Here is a 13,195-nt window from a genome sequence, read left to right on the forward strand (position 1 = left end):
TGTTGCCCAGGCTGGAATATGGTGGCACGATCATGGCTCACTGCAGGCTTAACCTCATGGGCTCAAGCGATTCCCTGCTTCAGCCTGCTGAGTAACTGGCACCATAGATGTGCACCACAATGCCTGGCTAATTTTTTTTTTTTTTGGTAGAGATGGAGCCTCCCTATGTTGCCCAGGCTGGTCTCAAACTCCTAGGCTCAAAGCGACGATACTCCTTCCTCAGCCTTCCAAAGTGCTGGGATTATAGGTGTGAGCCATTGTGCCTAGCCAGTTGTCTTTGTATGTATTCTGTCAAAAGACAAAATTACAAATTTAATTGGAAAGTTGAACTGGATTTTATTTGTGATTCTAGAATGTGAAGTAGAGCAAGTGTTCCAGTTAGCTGAGCAGAGGAGGGTGTCTTTATAGGCAGAAAAGGCTTGAAAAAAGCAGAAACAGAACAAAGGTTTAAAACAGAGAGGATTTCCTTATTAGGCAGACTCACACTGACTGGAATCTTTCAGTGGTTTTGTTGTTGTTGTTGTTGTTGTTGTTGTTTTCGGTTTTTGTTTTTAAAGAAAACTGGCCCCCAAATTCAGTGGCACTTAGTACAAGTGGCTTCATTTTGGTTTGGTCTGGTCTGCTGGGGCCTAGTGCAGGAGTCAAAAACAATGGCCTCTCCTACTAAACTTTAACAATCCAAACCAAGCATTTTGCTGATCCAGGAAGAAGTGGGGATGGAGAAAACGACCGTCTGGGCACCCTAGTTCCCCAGCTGCAGGGTACCGTCATTCAATTCCAGGTCTGATATAAGAAAGATGCTGGGGCCAGAAACTTAAATGTCTGCCATGTCCTGGTTCCCACCACTAGAACTGGGGAACAGGTAATGGGGCTCGCCAATCTTGAGGTTATAGGTATGCTGTAGAGTCCTGTCTTTTGGGGAATATTAGGTTCTAATGTCCTGCCTAAGGCAAACATCATGACTAGTCTGAATTAACTGTGAAAATACTTGAAATATCCATGAAGTAGAGCATAGTTTTGTGCGTACAGCATTTCACTAGTAGAACGTTAGCTCCTTTTAGCATGAACTTTTAACCTGTTTTATTCACAGGTCGTATCCTCCTAATTTAGAGTGATACCTGCACATAGTAGATGGGAATGAGTACATGGATGATCAGACTCTATGCTGTAATACATGTGTATAATTATGTCATGTAACATATAGTATGGAATGAAGATTATACATGCAAACTCTGAATTCACTGAATTTTTACAAATTATATGTTCATGTTTGTAATCCCAGCACTTTGGCAGACCAAGATGGGAGGATCACTTGAGCCAAGAGTTCGAGACCAGCCTGGGCAACATGACGAAACCCTGTCTCTACAAAAAATACAAAAATTAGCCAAACGTGGTGGCGCATGCCTATAGTCTCGTCTACTCGGGAGGCTGAGGTGGGAGGATTGCTTGAGCCAGGGAGGTGGAGGTTGCAGTAAGCCGAGATTGTGCCATTGCACTTTAGCCTGGGTGACAGAGTGAGACCCTGTCTCAAAAAAAAAAAACTGAAGACAGTTATGTAAATAGTTGAACTTGCAAATAATGTATCACCACTGTGTTCCACGTCCACACATTTAAGAAGAAAGCAAGCTAATTTTGACTGAGTGAGGTGGCTCCCACCTATAATCCCAGCAGTGTGGGGATGCTACAGTGGGAGGATCTTGTGAGACCAGGAATTTGAGACCAGCCTGTGCAACATAGTAAGACCCTGTCTCTACAAAAAGTAAAAAAGTAGCGGATGTGTTGGCATGCACCTCTAGTCCCAGCTGCTGGGAAGACTGAAGTGGGAGGGTGGCTTGAGCCCAGGAGTTTGAGGCTGCAGGGAGCTATGATTGTGCCATTGCACTCCAGCCTGAGGGACAGAGCAAGACCCCTTCTCTATTAAAAAAAAAAAAAAGAAGAAGAAGCCAGCAGATTTGAGGCTTACTTAGACTATAAGCATGTGTTTTCTCTAAATGGTTAGAATAGAAAGACCTGCATGTTTCAGCAGTTAGTCCTCTCTTTATAGAAATTTCACATTTCTGTGTTTAAGAGATATCTTTGCATCGGCCGTGTTCACCTCAGGGCGGCCCAGTGTCTTCTGTTAGAACCTGTGTTCTGTGTGGCGCCATAACCATATTTTCTAGCCGAAACAGAAGTTCAGACCTCCATAGCTGTGGTTTTAAATTGTCTTGAGTTAGGAATAGATTTATGTGTTGGGCTGAGAGGGCCCTATTCACTCTCTTCCTGGCTTTAGTTTTAGGGGTAGTGCTTACGAAGACCCTCAGAAATCTGGAAGATTGACTTGTTGACCCTGCGGGGGCAGCACAGGAGTACCTGGCTGAGAGATAGTGTGTCCCTGGCTCTGCCTCTCTTGCCAGCACCTCCACTCCTCTCTTCTGCTGTCTCTATTACCCCCAATTTCAGAGTTTCCAAAACCCTCCTTATGGAGAGTTTGGCAGTATCTGTCCAAATTTTAAATGTACTAACTTTATGACTTCTGTCATAAAGCTGACTTTATAGTCCTTCTCAACACTTTACATGTGAACAGAGAGATACACATAAGGATGATATCCATGGTACATTGTTTATAATAGTGAAAAAAAAATCAGAAAAAAACTAAATGCCTATCAGCAGGATAACAAACTAGATTAGAGTCAATCAAGTTGTAGACTTCTAAATTTTTATTTATTTTTCTGAGACAGGGTTTTGCTCTGTTGCCCAGACTAGAGTGCAGTGGCGTGATCATGGCTCACTGCAGCCTCAACCTTCTGGGCTGAAGTGATCCTCCAACCTCAGTCTCCTGAACTCTTGGGCTCAAGAGATGCTCGTACCCCAGCCTCCTGAGTAACTGGGACTACAGGCATGCACCACCATGCCTGACTGATTTTTAATTTTTTTGTAGAGACGGAGTCTCTCACTGTGCTGCCCAGGCTGTTCTTGAACTCTGGGGCTCAAGTGATCCTCCTGCCTTGGCCTCTCAAAGTGCTGGGATTACAGGTGTGGGCCACTGGGCCCAGCCTAGAATTCTATGTAGTATGTAAGAAGATGCAAATAGATTTATGTGTTAAACATACAGCAACCTCCAAGACATAATGAATGTAGAATAATGGCACAGCAAAGGGTCTAGAAGGATCCACTCACACCTGGGGACAGTGGCACCTCTAGGGAAGCAATCAAGTTAAAATAGAGGCATTGATGGTCAAGGACACTGGGTGATTTGTATTTTTATTGTAATTTACACATTTGGCAGTAAAAATATAATTGTTTTGCTTATATAAGTGCAAATAAAATTGAGAATAATCCTTTGCAGTTAGATTTCTTTTTTTCTTTTGAGACGGAGTCTTGCTCTGTCTCCCAGGCTAGAGTGCAGTGGTGCAATCTCGGGGCACTGCAAACTCTGCCTCCTGGGTTCAAGCGATTCTCCTGCCTCAGCCTCCCAAGTAGCTGGGATTACAGGTGCCCACCACCGCGCCCAGCTAATTTTTGTATTTTTTAGCAGAGATGGGGTTTCACCATCTTGGCCAGGCTGGTCTTGAACTCCTGACCTCGTGATCCACCCGCCTCTGCCTCCCAAAGTGCTGGGATTACAGGCGTGAGCCACCGTGCCCAGCCTTGCAGTTAGCTTTCTTGAAAGTGTGGGTAATATGCTCACCAGGTGCACTTCCTGATGGTATCCTCAGTCTGGAGCTCAGCTGCTGCTTCCACGGTGCTCTAGAGAATGTTCCCATCGAGGTTCCAGATGACTGACTCCTGCTGCCAAATCCAGTATTACATCAGAGTCCTCATCACATTTGCCCTCTTGGCCGTATTTGACACTGCCAACGGCTCTTTCAACTTCTCTCTTGCCCGGCACTTTTTCAGTTTCCTCCTCGGATTTTTTTTCTTCTCCCCAGCTCCTAAAGGTTTGCATTCCCCAGGGTTCTGTGCTTGGCTCACCTCTGTCTCTCTGCTCACTTGCACATTCTGTCTGGTTGCCTCCTTTGCTGTGTCCACTTCCAAATCTCTCTAGTTGAGCTCTTTCTAGAGCACTCTTGTTTAGTCATCCTCCCACACTTCTTCATACAGGCACCTCCAGTGCAACCTGTTATTAGGTGAATTACTGCTCCACCACCCCGAAACTGCTCGCCTGCAGTTCCTATCCATGATTGGCCTGCCAACCTAAAAACAAGTTCCTAGGCCTGGGTTCTTCGACCTTTCTTATAGTCCACATCAAATCAGGAAGCAGACCTGTATCCATTCTACAGCCCCCAACCCCCACTGCTGCTGCCTCTTTGAAGAGCTACAAAACTTTTCTCTGGGAAAATTGTTTTTCTTTCATAATCAGTAACGGGTGTGGTTCTTGTCTGCACTGTCTGCCTGTAGTTTTTTTTGTTTGTTTGTTTTGAGACGGAGTTTTCGCTCTTGTTGCTCAGGCTGGAGTGCAATGGTGTGATCTTGGCTCACCATGACCTCCACCTCCCGGGTTCAAGCGATTCTCCTGCCTCAGCCTCCCGAGTAGCTGGGTTTGCAGGCATGCACCACCACGCCCAGCTAATTTTGTGTTTTTTTAGTAGAGATGGGGTTTCTCTATGTTGGTCAGGCTGGTTTCGAATTCCCGACCTCAGGTGATCTGCCTGCCTCAGCCTCCCGAAGTGCTGGGATTATGGGCATGAGCCACTGCGCCCAGCCTTCTGCCTTCAATTTTCCCTAATTCTCTCCATGGAGATTGAAATGAGTTGAATCCTGTTCTGCATCTGTGGAAGAGCCTTCTTCCCATAGTCATTCGTCTTCTGTGAGTTGTCTCCTTTGGAGCTTGTTGTTTAACAGTTTGCTTAGAGTTGCTTTCTGGCTGCTTAATCCTCTCTATGAATCTCTGATCCTGACAAAATATTCATGGTGGAGGAAGAGCTGTGAACTCGCAGTCTCAGTCTTTGCATGCTTTTTGAGATTAATTTTCATTCCTCTTTTGGCTTTTAATAATGATACAATGTAGATTTTTCTATTAAAAATGCTCACATAACCCAAAGAAAAGAGAAGCCAGTACTGGTTGTTGTTATTGTGTATTAAATAGCCCCAGATCCCCCAAAGGGCCTCAAAGGCAATCACTTACTGAGAAATGAGCCTTGGTTGCCAAGAGGCTGCGTAAGGAAAGAGGGAAGCTGATTTTAGTGTTCCCCATTTCATGGCTGTTGTCCACTGGCCAATCACAGGAAGTCATCAGTGTGGTGGGCCCTGGAAGTACTTCATGGAGAAACACAAACTGTTCTGGAAAGTTTGAAGATGAATGGAATATCAGAAAAGGGAGAGGCAGACTGGGAGATGCAGACTGGGAGACGTTCTAGGTTCTGAAATGCATTTTCAAGTGAGGGATATTAAGCAGAACTTGCAAATCTAGTTCTTCTAGTTTTTATGAACTTCATTTATCCCTCATGCTGAACTGCCCAAAGCTTTCTTTGAAATTTGATATTAATATAATTAAATGTAAGAATAATTAGCTTTGCTAATATTGCATTTTCTTTTTTCTTTCTTTCTTTTTTTTTTTTGAGACGGAGTCTTGCTCTGTCGCCCAAGCTGGAGTGCAGTGGCTCAATCTCAGCTCACTGCAACCTCTTCCTCCTGGGCTCAAGCTATTCTCCTGTCTCAGCCTCACGAGTAGTTGGGACTACAGGCGTGTGCCACCACGCCAGGCTACTTTTTGTATTTTTAGTAGAGATGGGGTTTCACCATGTTAGCCAGGCTGGTCTCGAACCTCAGGCAGTCTGCCTACCTTGACCTGCTCAAATGCTGGGATTACAGGCGTGAGCCACCGTGCCTGGCCTAATATTAACCGAGTCTCGCTCTGTCGCCCAGGCTGGAGTACAGTGGTGTGATCTCGGCGGCTCACTGCAAGCTCTGCCTCCTAGCTTCACACCATTCTCCTGCCTCAGCCTCCCAAGTAGCTGGGACTACAGGCGCCCGCTGCCACGCCCGGCTAATTTTTTTGTACTTTTAGTAGAGACAGTGTTTCACCGTGTTAGCCAGGATGGTCTCGATCTCCTGACCTCGTGATCTGCCCACCTCGGCCTCCCAAAGTGTTGGGATTACGGGCGTGAGCCACCGTGCCTGGCAATATTGCATTTTCTAATTTCAAGTAACACTATTACACAACTACAACTTTCATCTACTTCCTCTCCATTTCTTAAGAAGCCACTCCCAAAACTCCCAAAACCTTATACATGTTTTCTATGTTTATAGCATCTGGGCCCCTGGCCAATTAGACCTGTAGGTCTTCCTGTAGCTTTTTTGTTGTTTATTTGCCTGGGATTGAAGTTGTTTCAGGGACATAGCTAGCATCTCTCCTGTGTAAACAGAATTACGTGAATTTTCTTCTCGCTTGCATCTTGTTGAGTTTATTACTTGTTTTCATGTTTTGGAAATGTTTTTCCTAATTTGTGAGATCAGAATGCTTTCTTCTGGATGATGGCTAGGTCTCTGAAGGACAAGTAGCGAGTGCTATTTTTTGGACCTCAGTTCTAATATAAATGTACCAAGAAAGATTCACCTTATTGACAGGCCGAGCACGGTTATTGACAGGCCGAGTGTGGTGGCTCATGCCTATAATCCCAACACTTTGGAGGTCCGAAGTGGGTGGATCACCTGAGGTCGGGAGTTCGAGATCAGCCTGGCCAACATAGTGAAACCCCATACCTACTGAAAATACAAGAAGTTAGCCAGGCGTGGGGGCAGGCGCCTGTAATTCCAGCTACTCGGGAGGCTGAGGCAGGAGAATCACTTGAACCCGGGAGGCAAAGGTTGCAGTGAGCTGAGATTGCACCGCTGCACTCTAGCCTGGGCGATAAGAGTGAAACGCTATCTTTTTTTTTTTTTTTTTTTTTTTTTTAAGAAAGTTAATCTTTCAATCCAAAGTTAGTAGATCCTTTGGTAATGTGAATAGAGCATCTACTGGGTTCTAAGATGTTCAGTTTCCCATCTTGTTTAAATTGGAATGCATTAGTTTGTGGATTGTGTAATGTACCTGAGTCTCTTCCCTGAAATTCTTTTTATATAATATAATAGTGCTTTAGAATTAAAGAAGCTAACTTAATGACTACTATGGGTTAGGAACTGTGATAAGCACTTCACAGGCATTATCTGATGTCATTCTCAGGCAAGTCCGTGAAATGGGTGTCAGTATTGTTTCATTTTACAGATAGCACTTGAGGCTCAGGGTGTACATGTGTGTAGCTAGCTCAAGTTAGCAATGGAGTTAGGATTGGAAGTCTTATGAGCTATTTATTCTTACTTGATAGTTTGTGGTTTTGAGTTTGGTTGCTTTGAGGATTGAAAGGAAACGCCTTGCTCTAAGGGATCTGTATAGAAACAACATACAGGCTGGGCACGGTGGCTCACGCCTGTAATCCTTGTACTTTGGGAGGCTGAGGCAGGCAGATCACCTGAGGTTAGGAGTTCGAGACCAGCCTGGCCAACATGATGAAACCCCATCTCCTAAAAATACAAAAATTAGCTGGGCATAGTGGTGTGTGCCTGTAATCCCAGCTACTTGGGAGGCTGAGGCAGGAGAATCACTTGAATCTGGGAGGCGGAGGTTGCAGTGAACTGAGATTGTGCCATTGTACTCTAGCCTGGGCAACAGAGCAAGACTCTGCCTCAAAAAAAAAAAGAAAGAAAGAAAGAAACAACATGCAATGTGTGAGCCTCGCTTAAGTGCCCTGTCCTTGGGTGCCCAGAGCCAGACTTAAGAGGTAACACCCTTAGCAGGCACGTCCCCTTCACCCTGTGGTGTGGAATTTGTATGTGATGTATTTTTTCTTTTTCCAAAACTGGGATGGACTTTGGAACAGCAAATATTTAATCGGAGCAAATTCCCCTTGCCAGAATCCTGCTAGCTTGTTCATCTTGGAGGTTCTTTGCCCAAAAATACTCACCACATACGGAAAACTAAATGTGCTAAGTCACCCACAGAACATAAAGGAGGTCTTGGTTAGGATTTGGAGCAGGGGGTTGTTTACCTGCTTTTGATGAATATACAGTGCCAATGTACTCACCCTTTGATGAGCCTTAAAGGGCTAGATTCTAGAGTAAACAAACAAGGGAGGGATTTGTTGGGGATGATGGCTCAGCCTGCTGCTGTTAGCATTCTCCTTGAAATGAATTTTGGAGGAAGAAAAAAGAGAGGTAGGGAGGTAGAGAAGGTCTAAAGGTGAAAGATGGGCTGGTGTAGATGGAAGAGGAGCTAACGTGCATGTGTTATGGGGGAGATGTGGTTCAGGATTTAGATTTGCTGATGGAGTGGAAGAGAGAAGGTGGGCAAAAAATAATTTAATGAATGTTTTAGAGCAATAAATCCTGTGTAAATGAAACGCCTAATGAATGAGGTAGCATGGCTTCTACATGGATGTAGTTTTTACAGATGCAAAGCAATATTACCTCCTCATTACTGGCACTACTCATACAGGTGTAATTTTGTTTTGGGTTAGACTCTGAAACATTCATTTGTGTGTGTCCCCTACCGTATTTCAGCACCTGAAAAATTTAACCATGCTGTTTGGTCACTCATGTTTAAACACAGCTAAAAATTCAGGTTCCTCCAGAAAGTACCTGTGTGACTGACTTCTTACCCGCCTGCGGGTGCTTCCTGTATCCAGCCCCAATTGCTATTCTAAAGCAATTTCCAGACCAGACTGTTCTCGCTGGGATGCCCCTTGGTGATACCTTAAGAGCAAACTTCTGCTCTGTTCTTCACTTCTGCTCTCTGTCCCCTGCCCAGTGTACTCCTCCCTCCACCCCAAACAGCAATGCCATAAAAAAAAAGAAGAAAACAAAAGAGCTTTATCTGATTCTTCTACTTCATTCGTGATTCTTGTCATCTATGCTGTCCTGCCAATTGTGAGCTCTACCTGCAGAATCTCTGGTTTCTCTGCCTGGGGTTACCTTCTTCACCTGTTCCCAATGGCCTTCAGACTTGTCCCCTTGCCTCAAGTCTGTACCCTTTCACCGTGTTCTTCCACTTTGTAGCCAAAGATGTTCTAGCTTCAGTAGTGCTTTTCCCCTTGCTTATAGGATGGGAGCCCGACTGCTAAGCCTGGCATGCACCTGGCCCTTCCCAGCAAGACCTTGCCTTTGTAGGGAAGGGAAAAATGGCTCCCTTCCACTCTTCTAGGTTCTTTCTCTGGGAAGCAAATTAAATTAACATAAGACCAATTACAGGAGAAAAAGCAATTTTAAAAAGGATCAGATAGGCTGAGCATGGTGACTCACACCTGTAATCCCAGGACTTTGGGAGGCCGAGGTGGGCAGATCATTTGAGGCCAGGATTTCAAGACCAGCCTAGCCAACATGGCGAAACCCCATCTCTACTAAAAATACAAAAAATTAGCCAGGCGTGGTGGCGAGTGCCTGTAATCCCAGCTACTCAGGAGGCTGAGGCAGGAGAATCACTTGAACCTGGGAGGCAGAGGTTGCAGTGAGGTGAGATTGTGCCACTGCACTCCAGCCTGGGCAACCGAGTGAGACTCTGTCTCAATTAAAAGGAAAAAAAAAGGTCAAATGATAGAAGCTTATAGCATCTTGAGCTACAGAGAGGAATAGGGGCTTGGGGCCTCAGAGTTGCTGGCAACACGTAATGGGAAGGTGAGGGGAAGAAATGTATGGTGAATAAACATCTGATACACTTTGCTAATGTAGATTTCCTCTATAGATGTAAATTTTTTGTATAAAACAGCAGCTTTGCAGAGCTACTCCTGTGTCTGCAGCTTTTCAGAATAATGAGCTTGAAATATGCAAAGAAGAATATTTTAGGGTGGCATATCTTGGTTTTTGTGAGTGACGCCAAGGTCAGAGGTAACCAGGTCCACGAACATTTGTGTCTTTCCACAGTGTTGGACTTTTATTGATGCTATTTCAATTACAAAAGCCACCAGCTATGTGGAGTTCCAGGGAGGGAAGAATTCTTCTTAGTACTTCTCATCCACTCGTTAGATCTGTAGGCACACAGGTTCCAGCCTCTGCACCAGCCAGTCAGTATTGCAAACCTTACACAATCGTATACTCTGTCAATATATAAATGTTACTGATTAAACATTGCACAACAAACAAAATAACATTTGACATTAAGAGAAAGGGAATAGGGAAAGGGTTAATGAACTAGTCCAGGGAGAGCAACAAAGAAAAAAAGAATTTCCTGGTCTGGGCTGGTCAATCTGGTTGGTCGTGTAAGAAAGTCTTTGATGTGGGCATAGCCTTCAGGGGCAGATGCCAGGTGCTTGTCACTAGTTACAATGGTACCTACCCTTTTTATGGCCACAGAGTCCTCCAGTGAGGACTGATAGTTGAAGACTGTGCTTGTTTATCTACTTATCTGTTTGGACGCAGTCTTTATTTATCAAGACAAACATCTTGTCTCTGTTGTGACAAAATGGCATAAAAAAGTCATAAAAAATGTACAGTTTTTTAGGAATTTGCTGAAAACAAAATGTTGGCTATTTCCTCATGAAGTCTTTCACATATCTTCATGAAAATGGAGCTGTCCAGGTATAGTGGTTCACACCTGTAATCCCAGCACTTTGGGTGGCTGAGGCAGGTGGATTGCTTGAGTTTAGGAGTTAGAGACCAGTCTGGTCAACATGGTGAAACACCATCTCTACAAAAAATAAAAAATAAAAAATTAGCTGAGGTTGGTGGTGCATGCCTGTAGTCCTAGCTACTCAGGAGGCTGAGGTAGGAGAATGACTTGAGCCCTGGAGGCGAAGGTTGTAGTAAGCCAAGATCACGTCACTGCACTCCAGCCTGGGCAACAGAGTGAGACCCTGTCTCAAAAAAAAAAAAAAAAAAAAAAAAAAAAAGGAGTGGGGAGAAAATGGAACTCTTTGTTTGTTTGTATAAAGGAAAATAAACCCTCTCAGGACTGCCCAAACTCTTTTTGCCAAAGGGAAACTTAAGACTGGAGAGACAGGTGACACTGCTGCTGTCCCCTCGCACTTTGCCTCCCTGCTTGACAGATAGCTGTGACTTCCCAACCTTATGTCAAAGTGCTGTGCATTAGCCAGACCCCTGGAGAAGACAAAAGGCCTCGTGCATCCCAGATGACTGCCCTCAAATTGCTCATAAGTAAATTCTCTGCTGGCCCCTAAACCCTTCAAGATGTGTATCTTCCCATAGAAAAGGACATGTCAGCTGTAACTTTAGGTCTATGACCTAAGTCTAGCTCCCTGTCCATGGAATTGCAGTCTGTTACATTTCACAGACATTGCCCATTACAAGTTTTTCTTCCCAGGTGCAGAACAAAGACAGGAGAGCAGTCATTTATCTGCCTATCCTGAGACTACATAATTAACTCTTTACTCCCTTTTTGAATGTTTATCATATCTCTTGTATAGCGGAGTTCACTGGGCACTAGTTAAAATCTAAGGAGAATGTCGCGTTTGCCTCACCACCTGCCCCTCTTTTCCTGCATGCCTTCTCCCCTTTAAAGAAATGGGTAAATACTGAGCCTTCTGCAACCTCTTTGGGAGCATGACCACAGAGGATTCTGTGACTTGTGTGTTTCTCAGCAGCCTCTCAAGCTCTGGCTTAATTATTCCCCATTGAGACTCTTGCCTCAGTCTCTCATTTGGGTTGACGTTTCTTTATGGAAATCCTGATAGCCATAGATATTACTGTTTCTTCAGTATCTTTTCTGGAGAAGGAACTGTAAATTCTCTTCTTTATCACACTTTACTTTTACCTTCAGTTGTGTGCTATTTTTTTCTCTGTGATACTTTATTTTTCTTATGAATAATAGTTATAATGTGATTTAACTTATTTTCTGTTCAGAAGAGTGTTCAACTTTGATGTTGATAAGAAGCAAGTTTTTTATGACTGACCAAATCCTTATTTTATGACATTCCTAGGAATGTGCTGCTTGTTCATTGTGTAAGATTTTGATTATTCTGATAATGAAAGTGATGAGTTCACATTGAAGCCTTCTAATTTGGCTAGAATAAACTATTGTCAACATTTGTCAGAAGATGAAGACCCATTAATAAAGAGCTCCAGTGGATCAAGAAAATACCCAATTAATAGCCAATTCAGAGAAAAAAAACAGATGGCCATAAACTTGAGGAAAGATGCTGAATCTCACTAGTAATAAGGAAGATGTACATTAAAACAGGATAGTGGGTTTTTGCCTTTAAATTAGATGTCCCAGTTGGGCAATGTGCAATCTCAGATATTACTGGTAGGATGTAAATTGGTACAGCCTTTGAAAGTACGACTTAACTGTTATCTTGAAGTTTAAAAATGTAGATACGGGTTGAATATTCCTAATCCAAACATCTGAAATGTGAAATACTCTAAAATTTGAAGCTTTTTAAAGTGCCAACATGATGCTCAAAGGCAAGGCTCACTAGAGCATTTTGGATTTGTTGGGTTAGGGAACCTTAGCCAGTAGTATAGTGTAAATATTCCAAATTCCGAAACACTTCTGGTCCCAAGCATTTTGGATAAGGGACATTCAACCTGATTGCTTGACCCACTAATTCCATTTCTAGCTCAGGTGTCTGTCCTACATAAATAATGGCACAGGTGCAATGAGGCATGAACAGCAGTATTTATTGAATTAGTGTTTGTGATAATAAAAACCAAGTAAGAAAATAAAATTTAAAAACACTCCCCAACAAAAAAATAAGATCAGTGTGAGAATGGTTATTGATTTTGAACTAGCCTTTCTACTATAAAAGATAGTGATGAAAAAGAATGTGATGGGATTTTGTATATTAATAGAGAAAGACTCTTCATGGCTTATTGTTTATTTTTGTTCTCTTTTCTTTTTTGAGATGGAGTCTTGCTCTGTTGTCCAGGCTAGAGTGTAGTAGCACGATCTTGGCTCACTGCAACTTCTGCCTCTGGGGTTCAGGCAGTTCTTCTGCTTCAGCCTCTCTAGTAGCTGGGATTATAGGCACACACCACCATGCCAGGCTAATTGTTGTATTTTTAGTAGAGATGGGGTTTCACCATGTTGGCCAGGCTGGTCTCGAACTCCTGGCCTCAGGGGATCCACCCACCTCGGCCTCCCAAAGTGCTGGGATTACAGGCACGAGCCACCGCACCTGGCCCGGCTTATTGTTAATTGAGAAAAAATATTGCAGAACATTACGCACAGTCTTTTATTTTAAAAAGCTGTTTTAATATATTTATTATATGTATAGTATGATATGAGTGT

General features: G+C 43.5%; 1 protein-coding gene across 2 annotated transcripts in view; it reads left to right on the forward strand.

Annotated features, from left to right (window-relative positions):
* The window catches only part of SERINC5 (serine incorporator 5), a 121,094-nt gene that overhangs the window by 62,884 nt on the left and 45,015 nt on the right, over nucleotides 1-13,195 (forward strand). The gene's annotated exons all lie outside the window — the stretch shown is intronic.

This window comes from Rhinopithecus roxellana, chromosome 3, assembly GCF_007565055.1.
Source record: "Rhinopithecus roxellana isolate Shanxi Qingling chromosome 3, ASM756505v1, whole genome shotgun sequence".
Taxonomy (NCBI): domain Eukaryota; kingdom Metazoa; phylum Chordata; class Mammalia; order Primates; family Cercopithecidae; genus Rhinopithecus; species Rhinopithecus roxellana.